Below are 25108 nucleotides of genomic sequence, written 5' to 3'. Positions count from 1 at the left end.
GAATGATTGGTGCAGATCGGTTTGCCTGCCGGAGGGAGAGGATGAGATGAGGGTGTTGCTATACATTGGCCATTGTAAAGAGTTGGGGTGGTCAGTATCAAAAATTGGGCGGTGCATGGCGGGCTTGGCGTTTGGTTTTCGGGCTTGTGCAAAGCCAGATGTCACGAAGAGTTTCCTGGTATCACGGGCGCTGAAGGGATGGAGAAGGGGGCATGCAGTGCAGGATAAGAGGAGGCCGGTTTCTTTCAAAGTGTTACAGGAGTTGGGGGACAGGTTGGGGTTGGTTTGCCGGTCGGGTTATGAAATTAAGCTGTTCAAACTGGCTTTTTCTTTAGCGTTTTTTGGGGCATTGCGATTGGGGGAATTGGTGAGTCCGAGTGTTGCGGTACCGGGGGGGCCTGAGATATGAGGAGGTTGGTTTATTTTCGGATAGGGTGGAGTTTGTTTTGAGTCGTTCAAAAACGGACCAATTGGGTAGGGGAAAACGGGTGGTTTTGTTTGAGGTACGGGGTTCTTCTATGTGCCCGATGGAATGCCTTAGAGTTTTTAGAGAGTGTAGGTTCTCTGGGGGGCAGCTGAGGGACCCGTTGTTGGTACACGCGGATGGTTCATTTTTGTCTCGTTTTCAGTTTGTCAGTGTGTTTAGAAAAGGGCTGCGGTTGCTGGGGTTGCGAGAGGAGGATTACGCGGGGCACTCTTTTAGGATTGGGGCAGCGACAGAGGCGGCACGCTTGGGTTTTGGGGAGGAGTTAATTAAGAAGATTGGGAGGTGGGATTCGGCTCGGTTCAAATCTTATGTGAGGTTGGAGAAGTTGTAGTGTCTTTTGTGATCTGCTGACCGAGGGTGTTCGTGTTTTTTGTTTCTTTTGTTTTGTTTAGTGCAGCCTTCATGCCTCATCTGGATTATGGGACATTCGTATGTTTTTTGGGGCGCCATTCGAGCCGGAGTGAGACCGAACGGAAGACGGTTGGGGTTGGACGGACGGGAATTTGAAGTCCGCTGGCTGGGAAGGCGTGGTATGGTGTGGAGCGGGGTTTTGCCGGAGTTTCACCGCATTGTTCGGCTGGATAGGCCTCCTGATATTTTAGTTTTGCATATAGGGGGTAATAACTTGGGGGCGAGGCCTTTTCGCGAATTGATTCGCGACATTAAGTTTGATTTATTACGCCTTTGGGCGTTATTTCCAGAGGTTGTTACGGTTTGGTCTGATATAGTGCCCCGGCAATTTTGGAGGGATGCACGTTCGGTGGAAAAAATCAATAAAGCTAGGATAAAGGTTAACAGAGCTGTGGGAAAATTTGTGGCTAGGAATGGTGGAGTTATGGTGCGTCATAGGGAGCTGGAGTCTGGTACTGGCGCATTTTGGAGGGGAGATGGGGTCCACCTGAACGCGGTGGGCATGGATTTATGGTCTCTGGCGATACAAGATGGGGTAGAAGTTGCTGTGGCTTTGTGGCGGGGACGCAGGGGGGTTAAGGGGTTAACCCCATGCGTTGTGGCGGAGGGGATCCTCGAGGTTGGTGGTCATGGAGGCTTGGCTTTGTGGCGGGGAGGGCCCCATGGTGGGGGCTGGACTCCTCGGGGTGAGGCTATATATATATAAATAATGAGCACTGGGTTTATGCATATCGGTGCCCTCGAGCCAGTGTCATCGGCTGGGGGTAAAGCGTGAGGGAGAGTGCTCGGATATGTATACTGGTTTTGGAGTTTTGGGCCTCGAGGATCACCTCTGTCAGGTAATGTTTTGGTTATTGCTTTAAAAACTGTTATTGTTTAATAAAGATGGCTGCTGTGGCCAATTTTATCCAACATGGAGCAGTTGTGTTTTATTTTAAGGAAAGGGGGTGGGGGAGAATGGTCACAGCGAGTTGACAATACCCTGTCATGTATTGGGCCGGACTGAGGCGGAGCCTAGGGGGAGGCCCTCTTGACAGGGGATGGAAGGAGCGTTAGGAGTAATTGGGTAATAGGGTGGGGTGTAACTGTGTGATGACGAGGTGGGGATGGGGTTTAACGGGGTGGTGGGGTGTTATATATTGAGGGGTCACGTAGCCCTGGTCAGACATTTTGTCTGGGATCGAAAGCTCCCACCCACCCTCCCTGTATTTTAGGGTTAGTAGGGCTGTATATAGAAGATAAGGTTAGTCATTAGGTTCATGTGTTAATCTCTGTCACGGTGGCCGGGGCGGAGGGGATCCTCGAGGTTGGTGGTCATGGAGGCTTGGCTTTGTGGCGGGGAGGGCCCCATGGTGGGGGCTGGACTCCTCGGGGTGAGGCTATATATATATAGATAATGAGCACTGGGTTTATGCATATCGGTGCCCTCGAGCCAGTGTCATCGGCTGGGGGTAAAGCGTGAGGGAGAGTGCTCGGATATGTATACTGGTTTTGGAGTTTTGGGCCTCGAGGATCACCTCTGTCAGGTAATGTTTTGGTTATTGCTTTAAAAACTGTTATTGTTTTATAAAGATGGCTGCTGTGGCCAATTTTATCCAACATGGAGCAGTTGTGTTTTATTTTAAGGAAAGGGGGTGGGGGAGAATGGTCACAGCGAGTTGACAATACCCTGTCATGCACACAGAACCACATCTGCACAAGTTCTTCTGTGCAGATGTACAGTAAATACATATAATTTCAAGCACACAGTATTTGCCTGGTGAAACATTATGACATTATGACAATAACATGAACTGCAAACAGTTGTTTTACAGTCCATCATGTGGGAGGTGCTTATGTATTCCTGAAGACAAGTAATCTGAAGGGGTTACATATTCTTCTTCCTCCACTTCCTGTTCTTCTCCTCCCTCTCCTCCTGGTTGGATATACATCATTCCTCTTAGTAAATGTTCCGTCTGATAGGACATACCATATGACCCAGGAGGGCAGGGAGAGCTTGAAAGTAGCCAACAGGTTACTAAAGTCAACCAGTGGTAGAGTGGATATTGAAATTATCCACTGACCTTGCTTTCGCGGGTCACATGGTATGTTTCATTGGTCTTGTGATCCCAACTACATTCACACATTGGGAACTAGCTTCTACCCTCTCCTTCTTCACTTCTCATTTTTTATTATTATTATTATTATTATTATTTCATATTTATTTTTATTTTCCTTTTTCAGAAAATGTTTGAAAGTTTGAATATCTTACATTAGTGAGTTGGACTCCACGAAGTGTGTACAGAAATGCTCTGTACGCTGTCATGAAAGGTACAAATAAATCAGAACCGATGAGTCTAGCTGACATCTGTTTGGAGAGATTTACAGTATGTTAAGTAGTTTTGTTAATGGTTTTGTATAATAGTAGAATCGATTTATATTTAATTTAACACAGTAGATGAAGAGCATTGTGTGAGAAAAAATTAGGAGATCAGTAAGAAGGGAATTGCAATAGCCAATACAGAAGATTACAAGTGCATGAATATACGCTTTTTACAGAAAAACCCCACCCAAATCTAATTCTCTCTGCACAAGTTACATCTGCCCCACCCGCAGTGCACATGGTTTTGTCCATCTAAGAAGGATTTTGTCAGAAAGAATGGACTAGAATAACCCCCTATGTGCACTGCAGGTGGGGCAGATGTTACTTGTGCAGATAGAATTAGATTTAGGTGGGGTTTTATTTCAAAGTGAGATCTATATTGCAGTGTAAAATAATGCAGCCAGTATTTTCCCTGCACAGAAACAAAATAACTCACCCAAATCTATTTCTCTCTGCACATTTTACATCTACCCCCCCTGCAGTGCACATGGTTTTGTCCATCTAAGAAGGATTTTGTCAGAAAGAGTGAACTCGAATAAGGCCCTGTATGTATTGAGAAATGGACAGTTATGAGAAAACATGTTAGATGAGATATCAGGTAGGTATTGACCTCTCTACCCAGCCAGTGCATAGCAAGTTGGTCTTTCCCATCCTTTGCATCTTAGCATTAGTGTCTTTGTACTTGCACTCACTTTTCCATTGACGCCACATGAGCTCAGAGTAGCTCAGCTATTTATAATACAATCATAGGCGTGCGCAGCCCATTTCCTTAGGGGGTGCACCATTGGAGGGGCGTGTCCATCACAGCCTACTGGGCGTGTCCATCACAGCCTAATGGGCGGGTCCATCACAGCCTAATGGGCGGGTCCATCACAGCCTAATGGGCGGGTCCATCACAGCCTACTAGGTGTGTCCATCACAGCCTACTAGGTGTGTCCATCACAGCCTACTTAGCAACAATGCAAACTAAATAGAAGGTAACTTATTTATGTATATGCACTTCAGAATGAATCATTCCCCCCACACATACTAGAAACAGGTACAGAAATTTACACTGTAACACCCATTTCACATAATGCCACACACTGTAATGCCCATCACACATAATGCCACACACAGTAATGCCCATTCCACATAATGCCCATTGCACATAATACCACACAATATAATGCCCATCACACATGATTCCACACACAGTAATGCCTATTCCACATAATGCCACACACCTTTATGCCCATTACACATGGCAGGGTTTGACACATTTTTGCAAAGTGGGGACAACACTGACAGTGTGCCAAAAAGTTACACCGTAATGCCTATTACATGTCACACACTGATTGTATGGTATACTACATGCCATAATGCCCATTACACATTATGCTACACACCGTAATGCCCAATACACATTATGCCACACACTTTAATGCCCATTAGACCACACAACATAATGCCCATTACACATTACTCGACATACCATAATGCCCATTACTCCTCACACCGTGATGGCCCTTATACATTATGCCACAAACTGGGATGCCAATTACACATTATATGACAAACTTGATGCGCTTTACACATTATGCCACATGCCGTAATGCTCATTACATATTATACCACATACCGTAGTGGCTATTACATATGATGCCAATTAAGTATCACTTACCTACATGTTCATTTATTGGGGTTTCATGCTTGATGCCAGGGCTTTCATGCTTGATGCTAAGGCCTTCATGCTCGATGCCATAGGGGATAACATGCTCGGAGGGCTCAGGAGGACTCTGGGACAGCACACACAGGGCTGGAGCCTGGATCACAATAGCACTGCTCTTGCTATTGAGCAGAGCCGGCCCTAGCCAAATTGATGCCTTAGGCAAACTTTTGGTTAGTTTCCTTTAGCAACCCCCCCCCCCCCCCAACACACAGAGAGCAGAGGAGAGAGATTAGGTGTGGCGAGAGGGATTAAGGGGGAGATTCTCTAAGAATCTCCGCCTCCCTTCGCATTTATAATTATCGCATATGTTGTAACATATGCAATAATTAAGGCAAAGGACAGCTGGTCCCGGCGGCTCCCCCCTCCCTCACACACCCGACGCTGCTGCTGCTGCGCCGGGCTCTCCTCCTCCCTGCACCCGGAAGAGGATCAGTGCAGGGAGGAGGTCACAGGTCCGGGCAGCACAGCTCTGTGCTGCCCGGACACAGGTGAGGGGGCGATGCGGGGGGTCGGCGCGGGGCGGAGGAGGGTTGCGGTAGAAGCCCATTGGCTTCTATGGGGCATCGCCAGATTTTTCTGGCGATGCCCCCCGCCGCGGTAACCCAGCGGGGGATGCTTACAGCATCCCAAAATGCGGTAAAAACCCGATAACAGGGTTTTTACCGCATTTTTCGCTTCGAGAATCTCCCCCTAAGAGAGGTGAGACAGAAATGGAGGGGCAGTGCGAGAGAGGGTGGAGAGAAAGAAGGGACAGGGGGAAAGAAAGCAATGAAGAGAGAAATGGGAGAGAGAAAAGGAGGGAGAGTGGGTTAGGGGAGAAAACAGAGGGAAACAGAAAATGACAGAAGAGAGAAAAGGGGAGGGAATGGGGGAGAGATAGAAGGTGTGCGGAGAGGACAAAAGAGAAAAAAACAGGAGAGATAGATAGCAGGTAAGAGAGGGGAGAGAGAGAGAGAGAGAGAGACAGCAGGTTAGAGACAAGTGAGATAGCTAAGTCCCCCTCACCCACTGTGTACCTCACTACTTCCCCCATACCCCACTGTGTACCACACTAACCCACCTCCCCCACTGTGTACCTCACTACTTCCCCTATACCCCACTGTGTACCACACTAACCCACCTCCCCCCTGTATACCTCACTAAGTCCCCCCTTCCTCACTGTGTACCTCACTAAATCTCACCTCCCCCATGTGTACCACGCTAAACCCACTGGTACCTTGATAACCCCTCCCCCACTGTGTATTTAAGTACAGTAAACTGCCCTCATTGGCGGCGCTGTGCTTAACATTGGCGGCTCTGTGCCCTGGCAGACTCTTCTGGTCTGCGGCGCTGTCAAAGGATGCACTGCGCCCGAGCAGGCTGTTTGTTTACCCTGGCTGACGCTGAGCCCCGGCAGGCTCCGCTCTCCTTGTAGGCTGCAGCTGCGCTGTTCGGATCGGCTGTACCCCGGAAGCCAGTCTCTTCATCAGCGTCTCCTCTCCTGAGTCCTGTTCATTCACGAGGGCAACAGGTCAGGTGGGAAGCATAGGGGAGGAGTTGGAGACCAGTAGCACTGCACTGGTCTCAGCCTCCGCTGATGTGGAAATGGGGGGGAATGGGCATGTCACAACAGTACAGTAATGGCATAACGTTCCGGAGGGTGCAGGCCAGGGTATTGCCTTCTAAACCTTTAGCCCCCCAAGCCCCATAGCGGCTGCATCGTGCGGGGGGTGCCGATCATTAGGAGGTGCCTGTGCACCTCCGGCACCCCCCGTGCGCACGCCTATGAATACAATCATCAGAACTATTCAGTGACAGCTTTGGAGGCCTTCCTGTCTCTAGCATTCATGTGTCACTCCAGCCATTGCCAACCAATTTTTTGCATTATTATTGAATCTCAGCTGCTGTCACTGGTTCCTGATCCCAGCTTGTCTTGGTCCTTCCAATGGACCCATCGAGCTGATAAATCATGTGAAAAGTGTCAAATCGTATGTAAAAAAGATGTGTTGTGTGGCGCTAGAGCAGCGAGTGAAGTAGTAGATGTGTTTATCAGCTGCAGCAATAGTACAGATATGCCAATCTCCAAAACGTACACACTAAAAGAAAACACTTCCATGTGGCACTAGGCAACACATACACAGTGTAATTCAAAGTAAATAGAATGTATTCAACAATAACACAGTTATATACCGTAAGGTAAAAATTAAGATTCAAAAACCAAGCAACAAAAATATAAATATATTTGTTAACGGGAACCCCAGAGACTGTACACAGCCAGCTGCCAGTAACAGAGGGACCCGATTCCTGACCACACACTACTCCTCCACTACTCCTTCATATAAGGCAGCTCCACTTACAACCCTTAGCGGGTTGCGGCCTGCCTTCTTCCCTAAGCCGGGACCTAAATTTATAGATGGGGCCCGGACCCCCGCTCTGGAGAGTGTGTGGCGTGATGTGTCGCAGCTCATCACCGCCTGAAAGCTCCCGAGGTCTGCCGCCTGATAGAAGAAGCAGGCATCTCTGAAAGAAGCAGGCGTCCACAGCCTGGGGCTACAGGCGCCGCTGGCAGTCAGCCAGCTAGTGCTCCAGACGACCTGCAGCAGTTTACATCCCCTGGTGCCTGTCACACCCCAGATACCACACACCCGTATATTTCGGCTAGAGCCTGGATTGACATGTGAAGCAAAGGGGACAGGTGAGCAGTTTATTACATTACTGCACATCCCTACATATGCTTCACAAAGACCCTTCTCAAAGCCTAACAACAGCACTTAAAGGGAAACTTACCCCAGAAGGAGCCACCCTTTATTAAAGCCTGTCGCTAAGTTTGGGGATATAGTGCTTCCTGATAACATTGGTGCAGCGCCAATGTTATCAGTAAGCACTGTATCCCCAAACTTAGCGACATGGGCATCACAGTGTGCAGCATTTTGTGTAATGGGCATTATGGTGTGCAGCATTTTGGGTAATGGGCATTATGGTGTGCTGTATTTTTTGTAATGGGCATTATGGTGTGCAGCATTTTGTGTAATGGGCAGTATAATGCCTCCTTTTTGTGATGCCACGCCTCCTTTCCATGCCCCTTTTTTGCAGTGCGGCTTCGCCTCACAAGGGTCTCGCCTGCTACAGGTGGGCCTGTGTACTCAAAATGCCAGTGCCGATTTCTGGTCCCAGTCTGGCCCTGATATAAGGACACACATATCGCTCACTTCCACTCCACTCATAAGTACTGTGGTTATTTCATATTGAGAGGAGAGGGTACTCATAAATTAAAAGCTTAATCGGGGGGAACTGGAGAGAAAAAAAGTTGGGAACCACTGCTCTAGATCGTTGTCGAGATGGCAAAGTATAAGAAATGTGGTAGCTAGTCAGAGAAATGTCTAGAGGATTTCTGGGGTGGTTAGATTATTAATAAATCCCAGCAACATTCATAGAGGTAACATGTGAGTTCTGTGTTGTACAGAAGATGGGAACTGGAGTGAAGGAACAGATGGTAGAACTGTAAATATGCAATATGAAGAAAGGGTTAGTTAGCACTTACCTCATTGCCTGTTTGTTTTCAGTAATAGAACAGTATATCTATTGGATCCTCAAACAACATAAATTTCTGGATTTAAAAAAAGTAAAATCTTTTTATAAGCACTGTATATTACTCCATGTACCTGTTCTAGGATATCGATGTATGAAGTACAATGAACATGTTGTTATCGTGTACATCGCAAAGTACTGATTTTTGGTACTTTACACATGCACAGGACTCCTTCTGTGCACACATGAACAGGTCCTGTGACACAGAATGCATTGCAGCAGCAGACTGCCAATCATCATGGAGGGGGGGAGGGGGCACGGGGGGGGGGGGGGCAGGGGGGGGTTTAATGACCTTCATTTGTGAAAAGTTGGGAAAGAGGCCAGCGATCACCACTGTGGGATGAAGATTTCCTGCTCTTTGTGACAAGCGGTTTGCGTGGCACCATGGGTGCTGTAAGCCACCCAATGCTGACTGAGTGAATGGGTGGCTTACAGCTCTGCTGCATTAGGAGGTGTATGCTTGTAATAGATGGACAATACAGTCCAAGCAAGTGGCAGTGAGAGCAAATCCAACCACATTTGAATTAGGCCTAAAATTTTCCTTTGGAAAATACACAATGTGGGGGAAATTTTCTAAGATAGGAATTATATGTCACATAGGATGTTGCTATGGGAAACCAAACAGAATCTTCTTATTTATTTAGCAAAATGATATAAATGATCTGATTGGTTTCCCATATAAATATCTCATGGGAAATAGAACTCCTATCTTAGTAAACTTCTCCCTGTGCGTTTTTGTCCAGTGTGTAAGCTGAACGATGTAATGAAAATTGATGGCTGATAAATCGCTTAGTGCATACACACTGAACAATTTTCACCCGGTCCAGTGATTTTCATATTGGGTGATCCACTTTCCATAGTAGAAGACTGTGGAAAGTGGTTAATTTGGCCGATGAATGGCAGTGGCCAGCGATGAGTTCTTTTGTTTCTGTGCATGGTAAATACTGGCTGCTTTATTCTTACACTGCAATTTATCATTTAGATTAAACACACCTCACCCAAATCTAACTCTCTCTGCACATATTACATCTGCCCCACGTACAGTGCAGCATGGTTGTGTTCTAACATTGCACCCGTGAATCAGGCCCACTGTCGGATTACAGTTGCTATAGATAAAGTATACTGCTCATAGTGCATGAATTGTGAATAAATAATAATGTGAAACTATTACAGAAGCCTAAATGGTATGGTCACAGTACTTAGTAAAAAAAAAAAAGATTTTGATTGTAATTTATTAACATTACCTCAAATGCCAAGTCAAGGACCAGATAAAAAGCCACACAGTATTTAATAGGGATTTTCAATGAAAAATGAACAAAGTTAAATGTATTTCTAATTTTCTTTTAATTGTAAACTTCAAATATGCCCTTTCAACTGATGAGTTTTACCCTTTTGACTCTAAAAAATGAGAGAACACAAATAAATGAAAGGTTAATGGATCTATATTTTTCTAATTTAAATGAAAAAAAAAAAAAAAAACACAGAACAAATGGTGACCTTTCCATTCTGATCCACTTTCTGCTTATGTTGGCTCAAGCTGTATAATACGTAGCTTTATTTAGCTTAAAAAGCATGTTGTGTATAATTATTACCGAAGGTCTCCTTATTTGACATCAAGCCAGCTCCTGTTTTACTCTTATGTAGCTATGCTTCAATTACATGTTTCAGACACTGATTTAACCCTTTATGTGACTGCTGAGCACTTCTGGAAGAAATCACGCTCCCTCGCGGATTATCTCCATTTCAAATTCATTCTTTCCTCCTTCAGCTCTGCCCTTGCTCTGGCCAAGGAATCCTACTTTTAGTCCCTCATCCTTTCCCAATCATCCAATCCCCGCAGGCTCTTCGCCACCTTCAACTCCTTGCTCTCCCCCCTCCTCCAGCTCTTCCGTCCTCCATCATAGCCGTTGATTTTGCTACCTACTTTTCAACCAAAATCTCCTCTTTCAGGACTGCCATCACTGCTGCCATGACCTCACCCTCTACCTCCTCCCCTCCTACATCTTCACTCCCCTCCTTCCAACCCATGTCCTCATTTTACCCCACAACTGCCGCTGAAGTCCACTCTATCCTTCAATCCGCTTCTCCCTCCACCTGCCCGCTCGATCCTATCCCCTCCAATATTATCCGTCGTCTCAGTCCGTTAGTCTGCTCTCACCTGGCTCACCTCTTTAATCTTTCCCTATCCTCTGGGATCTTCCCTTCCTCCTTCAAACACTCTCTTGTCTCCCAATTCTCAAAAAACAAAACAAAATCTGGACCCCAACTCTCCATCCAACTACAGGCCCATCTCCCTCCTCCCTTTTGCCTCCAAGCTCCTAGAACGTCTGACCTATAATCGTCTCCTAAGCCACCTTACTGCCAACTCCATTCTAGACCCCCTCCAATCTGGGTTCCGCCCTTTACATTCCACTGAAACTGCCTTGACCAAAGTCACTAACGATCTACTATCGGCTAAATCCAAAGGCCTCTTCTCTATCCTCATCCAGCTTGATCTGTTGGCTGCCTTTGACACTGTTGACCACCCTCTCCTGCTCAACACCCTCCGCTCCTTTGGCATCACTGGCACGGTCTTCTCCTGGTTCACCTCATACCTCTCCGATCGCTCCTTCTCCGTCTTCACTCCGAGCTCCTCCTCTCCTACTACCCCGCAGCCAGTCGGTGTTCCCCAAGGGTCAGTCGTTGGCCCTCTCCTCTTCTCCCTCTACACCACCTCTCTGGGCACCCTCATCAGCTCCTATGGTTTACCACCTTTATGCTGATGATACCCTAATCTATCTCTCCTCCCCCGACCGATCCCCATCACTCCTGTCCAAGGTCTCCGAATGCCTCACGGCCATCTCAGCCTGGATGACCCAACGCTTCCTGAAACTAAACATGGCTAAAACTGAACTTCTAATCTTCCATCCCCCGAACATCCCCTCTTCTCCCACTATCTCCATCAGCATTGGTGAAACAGAGATCACCTCCACTGACCAAACGCGCTGCCTCTGTGTCATCATTGACTCCTCCCTCTCTTTCACCCCCCACATTTGTGCTCTCTCACAGTCTTGCCGCTTTCACCTACGCAACATCTCACGCATCAGACCATTCCTCTCCACTGACGCAACCAAAATTCTCATTCACTCTCTTGTCATCTCCCGCCTTGACTACTGCAACATCCTTCTCTCTGGGCTACCTCTCACCCGCCTCGCACCTCTCCAATCCATTCTTAACGCTGCTGCTAGGCTCATCTTCCTCTCCCGCCTCTCTACCTCCGCCTCCCCCCTCTGTCTATCTCTTCACTGGCTCCCCATTCCCTTCCAAGTTCTCTTTAAACTCCTCACCACCACCTACAAGGCTCTCTCCTCCTCCACCGCTCCTTACCTCTCTTCACTGATCTCTATCCACACTCCCTCCAGTCCTCTTCGCTCCATCGCTGACCGCCGACTGACCTCTCACCTAATCACCTCCTCCCACCCCGTGTCCAAGACTTCTCTCGCGCTGCCCCCCTGCACTGGAACAACCTCCCACCACCCATCAGGCTTTCTGATTCCCTTACCTCCTTCAAGCGCTCCCTCAAAACCCACTTTTTTCGACTAGCCTATCCCTCCTCCTAACCTCTTTTGATCCTCCTATCCTGCCTCCATTCCCATCTGTTACTACTTTCCTATTGTTTTTCGTTCCTCCACCCACCTCCTTTTAGTATGTTAACACTTATGAGTAGGGTCCTCCTTCCTCACGTACTCACCCTACCTCTTTACCTCACCTGTGCTCCTGTCCTGTTCTTCCCTTCCTCTACTTCATCCTCAGTCTCCTCGACAATTTTGACACCCCTATTTATACTGTATTTTTCAACACACCCTGTACGTTACCTTGTAATTTGTTTTTTGTTTGCTATGTACGGCGCTGCGGACACTTTGTGGCACCTTATAAATAAACGTACTACTAAATAGCCGTGCTGTGAACTTTAACATTAAAAAAGAAAATATGAAGGCAGGCTAAGATAGGTTTGATAGAAGTGAAACAACTGAAATGGAATGGAAGGGTGGGACCAGCGGCGTAGCTACGGCGGAGTCGGTGGAGCTGCACAAACCAAATTTAGTAATTGAATACTGCCCTCAGACTGGATATTGGGATCTGAATGCTATACATGCACCTCTCTTGAAAGGCAGTTGGTAGATGGGAGGTGTTTGCTATCATTCCTGCACCTCCATGACCAGGAAATCCCCATACACATAAAACAAAATGCCATATTGTGGAATACTAAAAAAAAAACTGGCATTGGGTAAGGCACCAAGCAGGCCTCAACTCCTATAAATCGATGCACCTCCCTTCTATGAATAACCCGAATTTCAGAATGGGCAAGCTGCATATGCCTTCAATATATGGTGAATGGGCGGTCTTGCCACTATTGGTGCCTTGGTTGATAGAATGCTGCGTAGCATATTAACGTTCTCTGAAGTGATGGAAAAGTATCCCAGCTTAGCAGGACACACTCCGGCCTTCCTGAAAGCTAAGCACTGTCTCTCATCGGTTATCTGTCATTTTACTGATTTTACTGAGATTGGAACAATTCTATAAACACCCTTCTGTTGCAACCTCCCCTCGAGAGGAAAGTTATCTCCTGCTACTACCAGCAAGTCGAATCTCGTGTCTCATGATCTTATGTTCTGCACATAATATTTATCGAATTGTACATGCGGTCGAATGCTGGTTTGTGTGTATTCAATTTTTCAATTCTTGAAGATATCTGGTCACTTCCTGGCCACTCCTCTTCCACCCACAGTGCACATGACTGGAGAGGAGGCTTGTAACACGCTGCTGGGCTCCCAAGCTACAGAGAAAATGGTAGGCAGGCTACAATACTGACAACTGAACCTCTCTAGTCACAAAGCAAACAGGGAGTTTAATATGGCTGCCTGTTTATATATCCCCCAGATAACCCAGCAGACCCAGCCCTCTATTAAAATTTTTCAAGATCTGTTCGATAATCTGGTGTGTTTTTTACAGCATTGGATGTAATCCCATTCGATCATGCGATCCTGCCCGATTTTTTTATTGCAAAGCACAACTATACGCCAAAAAGCATTTTCGATTCGATTTATCAAAATGTGAGATTCAAGGGAAATCAAACCAGATATCATGTTGAATTCAATTGTACAAGTGTTTGGGTAGCATTAGAGAAACTCTATTTTTGCTGTGTGTGCTTTTTTATATCCCGAGTAACAGTGGATGAAGAGAGATCTCCGTAAAGCTGCAAGGGGTCCAGTATCGAGAAATGTAGCTCCGGGTCGCGTGAGGCTCTTGGTCTGAAAGTAATAGAGTCTTAAGATGGTGTCTCTCGGGGAGACTTCAGGGGCATTGCGAGGCTTTGGCAGGCAATGAATTTGATCAATTATGAGTTGGGAAGTTGGGAGATCTGGAAGCAATTTTTGGAACAGGTTTTTGGCAAAGTTCTCCAGCTCAGATGGGCGGGTAGATTCTGGGTTTCCCCGGATCTTTAGGTTATTACATCTGTCCCTGTCTTCAAAATCTGCCAATTTATCTCGGAGCATAGATAATTCAGCTTGTGTCGCTTCATGGGCTGAGATCAGATCGTTGTGGGAAGCCACTACCTCTCCCATCTTCACCTCAAGATGATCCGTATGCTCACCCAAGTCATGCATGCCGTGCTTCAGCTCACGGATAGATGATGTTAAATCAGCCGTGATGTCTTTCTTAAAATCTCCTAATAGTTGTAGCATCTTTCGGACTTTGATAGGCTCGTCCAGGGAAGCATCATTAGATGTTGCGGGACCGGACAATGCTGTAGTTGGGGTACTAGGTTGAGGCGGGGTGGGAGGGCAGAGCGGGCGGCCATATTGGGAAATTTAGAGACAGTTTTAAACAAGCTCACTGGAGGTACTCCTTTAGGGGGTTCAGGACGTTTAGGCGGCATCAGGCTGACGGTATGCACCGACGTATAGACGGACTTTGATTTAGAAGGAGAAAGGCTGGAGTCTATCAGCTTAGGTGGTGGGGAAGCAGGGTTGTCATAATTATGAATCAAGCATCATGGTAACAGGAGCAGTCTCTATGAGCTCCAGTAGGTGTATAGGACAAAGGGTACTGTACAGATTCAGCAAGCATACCTGTCTACCTTCATGGCTGCTTTGTCATCCAAGGTGGGACTTGCCTAAGCTTCCCCCCAGCTCCTGCTATGGCCTATGAGGTGATATTGCCCAGTTAATGGAAGGCTTGTGGGGTGGGGAGGGCTGTAGAGCTTCTTTGAGGACATATCCTCCTCTTTTCTGGGCAGGCCGCGGTCCTCCGCGCTGGCCGCAGTTCAGGTCTGGGATCTCCGTGTATATTTTGGCCACGGCTTTGGCCCTGGAAGTAGGCCGTGGACCGTCCGGAGCCACAGAGAGGCCCACTGTCCTGTGTATGGCAGTCCACGGCTTAGCGGGGACCCGGAAAGATTGGAGGGGGTCAGGGCATCGGTCAGGGGTTGGCAGTATGTGCGGGAGAAGCCGCAAACTGCTCCACGACGGGCCACAAATTGAGGCCGCGGCTCTGGAAGTGGAGTAGGCCCCGGCGGTCAGGCTGTGCGACAGGCGTCAGGGAGGCAGCTGCAGTTCCCGAATGCTCCCAGCAGTAAGGTTGGCTGCTCAGGGAGGGGGAGGAGGGCAACAGGGGGCAGAGAGCAGGGGGGTAAGGGCTTTAAGGAAGGTTGCCAGGCAGGAGCTCAGGTAAGCCGTGTCCATCCTGGCTGCTAGCGAAGCCACGCCCCCGAAAATTTTATTTTTATGTAAGAGTGCCCCCAGCAAAAAAAAGAGTTACATAGTTAAATAGTAGGTAAGGATGAAAAAAGGAATTGCGTCCATCCAGTTCAACCTAGTTTATTATAATAGATTATCCATTGCTCTATAGTATGTTCTGATATTTTAAAGACATATTATATTTCTTATTTGTACCCATGGATGTCCTTAAGCAATAAGTGCCTATCCAACCCTCTTTTGAATGTATTAATTGAGTCAGCCGACACCACCTCTCCAGGAAGAGAGTTCCAGAGTTTGTCTGCTCTGACCGTAAAGACATTTTTTCTTCTAACTGAACAAAAATGTTTTTCTTCTAGTCTATACTCATTCCCTCGCGTCCTAGATTCCTTTCTAGTAGAAAAATGGGTGTTTGACAGATCCTTATTTTGGCCCCTGATATATTTGTACATGTTAAGCATGTCCCCCCTTAAATGTCGCTTCTCCAATGTAAACAGTCCCAAATTGCTTAATCTCTCCTTGTAGCTTAAAGTCTCCATTCCTCTAATGAGATTTGTTGCTCGTTTTTGGATTTTTTCTAATTCTATGATGTCCTTTTTATAGTGTGGGGCCCAGAACTGCACTCCGTATTCGAGATGAGGTCTATCCAATGCTTTATACAGTGGCATAATCACTTTTGAGTCCCTAGTTTTCATGCCCCTTTTAATGCATGCTAAAATTTTGTTGGTCTTTTTTGTTGCTACATTACATTGGGCACTACACCCCAGTTTGCTGTCTATTGGAACTCCTAGATCCTTTTCAAGTATTGAATTACCCAATTCCTCTCCGATAAGGTTATAACTAGCACATTGGATGTGTCTCACTAGGTGCATGACCTTACTTTTATCTACATTGAACCTAGCCCACTCCTCTAGATTTGAAAGATCCTTTTGAAGCATGGTGACATCTTCTGATGATTTAATAACTTTGCTTAGTTTTGTATCGTCCGCAAAGATGGATACATTGCTGAGTAACCCCATCCCAATATCGTTAATAAAAAATGGGCCCCAAAACCGAACCTTGAGGCACTCCACTTAGTACTGGTGTCGTATCTGATATGGCACCGTTTACGACTACTCTTTGTTCTCTATTACACAGCCAATTCCCTACCCATCTACAGATATTTTCACCCAATCCCAGGTCCTCCATTTTATTTATCAACCTCTTGTGTGGTACAGTATCAAAGGCTTTAGCAAAATCCAGAAAAATCACATCCACAGTGTTTCCATTATCAAGGTTTTTGCTAACCTCCTCATAGAACCCTAGTAGATTAGTTGGGCATGAATGATTTTTCACAAAACCCATGCTGGTTAGTAATGAGTAGATGATGATGGTCTATATATTCCTGGATACCATCCCGTAAAAATCCTTCAAATAGCTTACCCACAATTGATGTTAAACTAACGGGTCTGTAATTAGCAGGATCCTCCTTTTTTCCTTTTTTGAATATTGGCACAACCTCTGCTATTCTCCAATCTTTTGGTACTTTACCTGACGATATTGAATTGCTAAAGATATAATGTAGGGGGGTTGCTAGTTCATCCCTTAATTCCATTAGTACCCTGGGATGAATCCCATCTGGCCCCGGTGATTTATTTGTTTTGATTTTGCTGAGCCTCAGTATTATTTTCTTGGGCATGAAATCAACAATGAGATCTGGTTTATTTGTCCCATTTGTGGTAGATGATCGTTCTACAGTCTGCTGTTCCTTAGTAAATACTGCTGAGAAGAACTCATTTAACAGTTTTGCTTTTCCCTTATCCACTGTAACACTTTTTCCCCGATATCAGTTAATGGGCCTATGTTCTCCTTAATTATATGCTTACTATGTATGTATTTGAAAAACTTCTTGGGGTTGGTTTGCTTTCAGTGGCTATGCGCTGTTCATATAATTTTTTAGCTGCTTTGATTACCCCTTTACAAGTTTTGTTTGATTCTTTGTATTTGGCCAACGCCTCCTCATTTAAGTTATTTTTATAGAATTTAAATGCTCTTGTTTTATTGTTGATAGCTGACCTTACTTTTTTGTCCAACCATGGTGGCTTTTTTTATTGAATTTACCCTTAATTACTTTAGGAATGTATTTAATAGTTAATGAATAAAGCACCTTTTTAAGAGTATCCCACATTTCCTCTGCATTTTTCCCCTCCATAACTGTTTCCCACACAATTCTTTTTAGGGCATCCCTTAATAATTCAATGTTTGCTTTTCTGAAGTTGAGTATTTTTGCTGATCCTTTATGATGTGTTTTACTGATGTTGATTTCCAGTGAAACCATATTGTGGTCACTGCTCCCTAGTTGTTCAGTTACTTTTGTGTTTGAAACTAAGTCTATGTTATTTGTTAACACTAAATCCAGGAGTGCCTCCTTACGAGTTGGAGTTTCTACCGTTTGTGTAATAAACTAGTCTTTAAGTAAGTTTAAGAACCCATTACTTCTTGCTGTTTTACATGTTTTTCATTTTCCCAATCAATGTCCGGTAAATTAAAATCCCCCATAATTAATACCTGACCCTGATTTGATGATTGTTTGATTTGGTTTAAAAGAAGAGACTCTTCCCTTTCGTTTATGTTCGGTGGTCTGTAGCATACCCCTATTATAATTTTGTTATTTGTTTTTTTTATTATTGTTGGTTATCTTCTTCTGTATCTGTGCTAATTTTTTTCTCATATGATGTTAAGTTATTATTTACATATAAGCACACACCCCCGCCCCTTCTATTTCCCTGTCTTTTCTGTAAAGTATATATCCGTCCATGCTTAATGCCCAGTTGTGTAACTCATTACACCATGTTTCTGTAATACCAATGATGTCGTAATCATCCCTACTGACCACAGTTTCTAGTTCCCCAATTTTATCCGCTAAGCTTCTTGCATTAGCCAATAAGCATTTTAATTTGTGTTTGTTTTTAGTTGTGTCCCTAACATTATGTTTAATTTCTCCCCAAGACTCATTTGTATTCTTTACTAACTTCCTCATTCGCACCACCCCCTCAGTTGACACTCTACAGCCCTCCCCATCATGCTCACTGCCCGACCTATTTACCGTTTTGGAAAATCTTCCTTTGTCCTTCACTCCTTCTCGTATTCTAAGGTCACCTGTACCTAAGAACTGTAATGGGGTAACATGACTGTTATTACATGACATTCCTGAAGCACCCTGGAAGGATTTTACCCTTGTAATTTCCCAGGACATTGCCTGTGTCTCTGTCCTCCCCCCCTTCTCCTTCACCAAGTAGATTCTTGATCCCAATCCAACTTCTCTCACTGTCGGTCCCGTAATGTCTTTCTACCCCCACCCCCCTGTCGCTTAGTTTAAAATCTCCTCCAACCCTCTAACCATCCTTCCCCCCAGCACCGCAGCCCCCTCCTCATTCAGGTGCAATCTATCTCGGCAAAAAAGATGGTGCCTGACCGAGAAGTCCGCCCAGTTATTTTCTCTTACCCCTACTGCAAATGATCACTCTCAGAGGAGCACCCCACCTGTTTGTCTAGAGTTTTTCTAGATTCTGTAAGATATATCATCACAAATGTGGATCATGATATCCACCACAATCTTTCATTACTTAACTTGTGAACAGGTATCCCCCATGTTCCCTCTCCTCTCCTTGTGTACTGTACAGTATGTCCATGCAGGTTTATTCGTTTGTCCATGAAGGGGGTGAATGGTGCTAGGGATCTAATTCCATCTGCGACGCAACTGCAAGTGCACATACCCCCTACTTCTCTGGGCTGCTTTGGCAAGTGGCCATAAAAGCCAAATTGGGCTGCACAGCAAGCAGCTCTCTGACTATTGCAGCCCGGAGTAACAGTCCTTGAACTAAGGAACAGCACCCAGTAAGACTGCCTGTTATGTGGGTGACTGGCAGGTCAGATTTCCAATAGGAAGTCACTGCCAGTCACAATGAAGCCAATGTAGTCTCACAGACTGCATTTGGCTTCACTAAAGCTGAGCACAGTGACAGATTTTACCTGGGGGGGCTGCAGTTTTGCATAACTTCACAGGTATACACGTCCGCTCGCCACGCTTCGGGCTCGGTGGCTCGCTGCGCTCGCCACACTTTATAGATTCAACTCATTTAACATTATTCTCTATGGGAAAATCACATTGATCGCGTCGGTCGCATCGTGGCCCATTATAATGTGCCGTGATGGACGCGATCAACACGATTTTCTCTTTTACCGGCAAATAAACTGGTGATTGACAGAAAATCGGGTCCATCGCGTCGATCGCATGCCTTAAGTACCTTAAACTTAAGGCATGCGATCAACTCGACGGGCGTCGTGCTAGGAAATAAGTACCCTTTATTTTTACACTGCAATATAGATCTCACTTTGAAGTAAAACCCCACCTAAATATAACTCTCTCTGCACAAGTAACATCTGCCCCCCTGCAGGGCACATGGTTTTGTCCTTCTAAGAAGGATTTTTTCAGAAAGAGTGAACTAGAATAATGCCCAAAGTTTGGGATCCACTGATTAAATGTATTTAGCACCAATCCATCTAGATTGAGAGTCACACAGTCTAGCACTTCCCTGGACATCACATACAGTATGTTTGCATGGTATTGTTATATTGATCAAAATGCTTTTAGAAATGTACTTTAAAGTAAAAGCTATTCCCAAGATACAAATATTGCATAAAAAATATATGGTGACTTCGGATTATGATAGTTTAAAGCCACAGTAGCACAACACAATGAGTGAAAGATAGGACACATATTTAAAAGTAAAACATGTTTGTGAAATATAAGTGGATAGAACTTTGTATGAAATGTAATAGCTACTACTGGAGGTTCTACACACTATATAATCTCCTCAAATGATGCAGAATCAACAGGATTGAAGAACATCTTTTATAAAGCTATCATTTTTGCTAAGTGCACATTTAAGGAAAAAGCTGTATGCTGTCCTACTATCTTTTCTTCCTCTGTATAATATTTCCAGCCTTGATGGCTGGCATTGATAGTCATTGGCTGTTTTAAACTTTTCCCATGTAATCATTTAAAAAAAAAAAAAGTGATGGTGACTGAGAATTGACAGCACTTTCTAACTGTCATCAAATAGAGCTTCAGTCCCATAACCATAACCAACAGCGGTGGCGGAGCAGCCATTAGACTAAATCACACTTTGCACATTGTGACTTTTTACTCTTTACTGTTTAAACCTTGTTCTAATTGTGGCTGGCACTGATTTATGAGCTCTTACGCTACTCATTCCCTCCCCACCATCAAATGGGTAAGAGTTGCGTGGTCTACATTCCACCAGTCTGTCAATAAGCCCAGAGTAGTAATAGCAGGTGGCACCACCTTACTTTAGCAGGACACAACTACAGTACTGCTTGTTGTCTATTCTCATAATGGAGTGAAAGTGGGTAATACAGGTTGAGTATCCCCTATCCGAAATGCTCGGGACCACAAGCATTCCGGATAGGGGAATTTTGCGGTTTTTGGAATATATTTTTTTAAAGCATACTTACCTGTCCCCTGATGGTGTCCGGTGGTCCCTCGGCGTCCACGCAGTCCCTGGGCGTCCACAGCAGGCCTCCGGCATCTTCTCCGGGTCTCCAGCGGTCCCAGGAATGCATTGCGCGAGTGTGCGCGCGCACCGGTGACGTCACCGGCGCGCGCGCACACTCGCGCAATGCATTCCTGGGACCGCTGGAGACCCTGGAGAAGATGCCGGAGGCCTGCTGTGGACGCCTGGGGACTTGGTAAGTATGAAAAGAGGGTTAGGGGGGGTTAAAAAAAAAAAAAATTCGAATGATTCCAAAAACCTCGGTTTTTGGAATAATTCGGATAAGGGATGTCCGGATAGCGGATACTCTACCTGTACTGTAATGTGGATCGGCTGAAGAATAGCATTTTACCCTTGATAATCTGAACGGCTCCTCAAGTTATCATATGTAATCTGTTGGGTCTACTTACCGTTGGTGACAATGGGCCAGCAGAAACTATAATATATTTATATGTGTGCATATTCTTAATGATATATAGTTTCCATTTATCCCAGCAGGGATTTTATCCTGTTACCATCAACTGAACAGTACCAGCAAAATAAGTAACTGCTGATAATGTTCAGGCATAAACCTGCAAAATATCTTCTATCGACAGTTAAAGCTAATGCCAACCTGAGACTGGTAAATGAACTCAGCTTGCTGTCCACACAGAAGTCTATGAAGATGCTGTAAATGCATGCTGTGCATCCTGGGAGATGATGTCATGCTGATGGGACTTACTTCCTGGTTAGTCTAATGTTACTTTCACTTAGTGTCTGCCTCATGATGAATAAAGACCTGTGTTACATCCATGCTGCACGTGTGCTCGTGATTCTGCTACTTTACACAACTACATGGTGTCAGAAGAGGGATTGACATGGCACACAGTCTGAGAAGAAAAGATTTGCTGGTATTGGATGAAAATGTTGCTGACAACTGGCTGAGGTTTAAAAGGGAATGGCACGTGTACTGCATAGCAGGTCTTTCAGACAAATCAAAAAAGTCCAGGCATACACACAGCTGAACCTCACAGGCACCAATGCTGTGGACAAGTCAGAGGCTTTTGTATACGCTGATGGAGAAAACAGAGAGGATCCGGACATCCTACTTGCAAAGTTTGAAGAGCTCTGCATGCCTGTGAAGAATATCTTCAACAGCACAAACCAAATGGGTGAGGACATTATACAGTCCTACGTCTCCACGCTAAAACTGCTGGCAAACAAGTGGAATTTCAGTATCCTCACAGACGAGCTCATCCGTGACAGAATCATATGCGGCATACGCAGCGACAAGGTACGTGCACAGCTGCTGCGGGAGAAGGGCCTCGTATTAGAAACTGCCATATGCATCTGTATGGTACATGAACAGTCTGAAAAGGGCACAATTGAGCTAAAAAAGGATGCGGAGGCGTGTGTCATGGCAGCCATTTCACACTGATCCTCCACATGTGGAAACTGTGCAGCACAGCACCCTCCTGGCAGGCAAAGCAGCCCCGCATATGATAAACAATGTAACGCATGTGGCAAGTGGAATCATTTTGCAAGGTGCTGCCACTCCAAAGATCAAACTTCCATAAAGCAACAGTCTGAGTCACTCTATAGCTGCTCACTGCGGCTTATTAACCAGGTTGAAACAGAGCCAGAGTGTGACACAATTCGCATGACAGTATGTGACAGTGTGGACTAGTTGGATGAGAAGGGCAAAATATTTATTAAGCTTAAAGCAAAGCATACGAACAAGGTGGCCACAGTCAAAATAGAAGTGCAATGTCATGTCCTGCAAACATCTGCGTAAAATAGATCCAACTGCACAGATAAACCCACAAGACAAGATCAACTTGATAGCTTATGGTGGCCAAATCATCACCACACTGGGTACCGCACAGCTAAAGTTTACCTGTGCTGATTTGCTATTCCACAATTTGGATCAGCAGGTTGTTAGGCCTCCCTGACAGTATGAAGCTAGGCCTTCTCAAATTGGGACCCGAGGTACAAGGCAATACAGATGACCGTTCCGGAAATGAAAGACTTTCAGGACTTATTTGATTGCAGTACACTTGGCAAGCTTCCTGTCGTGTACCATATGAGACTGGGTGACTCCATTGTACCTACTGTCTGTGCCCCTGGAGGGTCTGTATTGCAGTGAAAGACAAAATTATCCAAGAGATTGACAGAATTGTCATTGCTCCCATAGAGGAAGCAACACAATGGGTGTCCGCCATGGTGGCCCCAAAAATAGGACTGTACGTTTTTGCATTGATCCAGTACACTTGAACAAAGCACTCCTCTGCACCATCAAGCAAGTGATTGCTGACATGCCTGGTGCCAAAGTCTTCAGTACCCTGGATGCAAAGTGTGGTTTCTGCCAAATTCCTTTGGACAGAGCTTCATCCCTGCTCACTGCTTTCATGACCCCGATAGGGCGGTATGTCTTCCACCGCATGCCCTATGGAATCACTATGGGCAGTGAGGTCTTCCAGTGACATCATCGTCGACAACATCCTGATATGGGGCTGTACTATGGAAGAACACAACCAGCGACTGCGCTTGGTGCTTGAACGAGCCCGTGCTTTGAACCTCAAGCTCAACCCAGACAAATGTAAGCAGAGTTACAGAAGTGGTGCACGTGGGCCACGTGCTCACCAGTCAAGGCGTCAAGCCAGACCCGAATAAGGTCACTGCCATCCTGCAAATGCAGCTTCCAGTTGACCAACAGGCACTACAGCACTTCCAGGGGATGACCAACTACTTGTCCAAGTTTGTTCCGCAATACAGTGAAACCACTGCACCTCTGCGGCAGTTGCTCCACCAGGGCTCAGAATGGTGTTGGCTAGACACACACATGTTGATCGATTGAAGACCATGCTGACAAATCCACCGGTCCTGCAATACTTCAACGTGCATGACCCGGTGCTTGATCCTCTCCGCCTATACTTAACAGAGTGGTCTAGGGGCCGTGTGCCTCCAACACCACAGGCCAGTGGCTTTTGCTTCCAGGGCCCTCACCAATACTGAAACCATTTATGCACAAATTGAAAAAGAATTGTTGGCACTGGTGTTCGCCTGCAACCATTTCCATGGCTTCATCTATGGCCGTCCTGTCACAGTTTAAACTGACCATCAGCCCCTCATCACTATACTGAAAAAGCCCATCCACTCCACCTCCTCTCATATTCAGGGCATGATGCTCAAGCTGCAGCGGTACAAAACCTGAATGTCGTATACTATCGAGGCAAGGAATCTTATGTTGCTGATGCTCTATCTAGAGCCTTCCTTTTGACTACTGACATGAACAATGCAGAGGATGACTATGAGGTCATGGCTGTGGAGTTGCTCCCTACCAAGCGGCTGGAAGAGCTGTGTGCTGCTACAGTTGTGGATGATCTTTCCCAGCATCTCTCTGCTGTGATCCTCAATGGCTGTCCATCCACTTCTAAGGAACTGCTGCACTGTCTTCACCCCTTCTTCTGTATGAGAGATGAGCTCACCGTGTCTGATGCTATCATCCTGCGGGGTCACTGCTTTGTGATCCCAGCTGCCCTTCAAATGTCCTATACCCAGCAGATGCACCAGGGCCATGCTGGCCTGGAGGCCAGCAAGCATAGGGCCTGTGAAACTGCGTTCTGGCCCTCCATGTACGGTAACCTTGACCTACTGTTTGGCTTTGTGCACCGTGCAATGCCTTACGTCCACACCAGCCATGGTACCCCATGTTGCTCCATGACATTTCTGATCTTCTATGGTCCATTCTGGCAGCTGATTTATTCGAATGGAGGGGGAAGGAGTACCTGGTTCTAGTTGACTCCTATTCAGGATGGTTCGAGATAAACTACTTGTCCAGCACCACAAGTCATATGGTAATTTCAAAGCTGAAATGACACTTTGCAGCACATGGCACCCTACAATAGCTGATCACTGAAAATGCCATGCAATTCAAGAGTAGAGAGTTCAAGGAGTTTGCGAACACATGGGACTTCCAGCACATCACTAGTAGTCTGCACTACCCACAGTCCAATGGGTTGGCAGAGCGTGCAGTCCGCTCTGCAAAGTACCTAATGGAGAAGTGTGCACGAGATGGATCAGACATACTGTATACTTGGCACTTCTAAACCTGAGAAACACACCCCTAAATGGACTCAAATCCCCTGCACAATGCCTATTAGCATGGCGCACCCGCACAGGCATGCCAATGTCAAAGCAGCTTCTGCAACCCAGAGTAGAGCCACAGGTACAGGAAAACATAAGCAAGCGCAGAATGGCTGCCAAAGCGTCTTATGACAGATCAGCATACCGTTTGCC

The sequence above is a fragment of the Crinia signifera genome, chromosome 4 (assembly GCF_055691185.1).
Source record: "Crinia signifera chromosome 4, ASM5569118v1, whole genome shotgun sequence".
In the NCBI taxonomy this organism is placed as follows: Eukaryota; Metazoa; Chordata; class Amphibia; order Anura; family Myobatrachidae; genus Crinia; species Crinia signifera.
The sequence above is the reverse complement of the archived record's forward strand: the minus strand, read 5'-3'. Positions refer to the sequence as shown.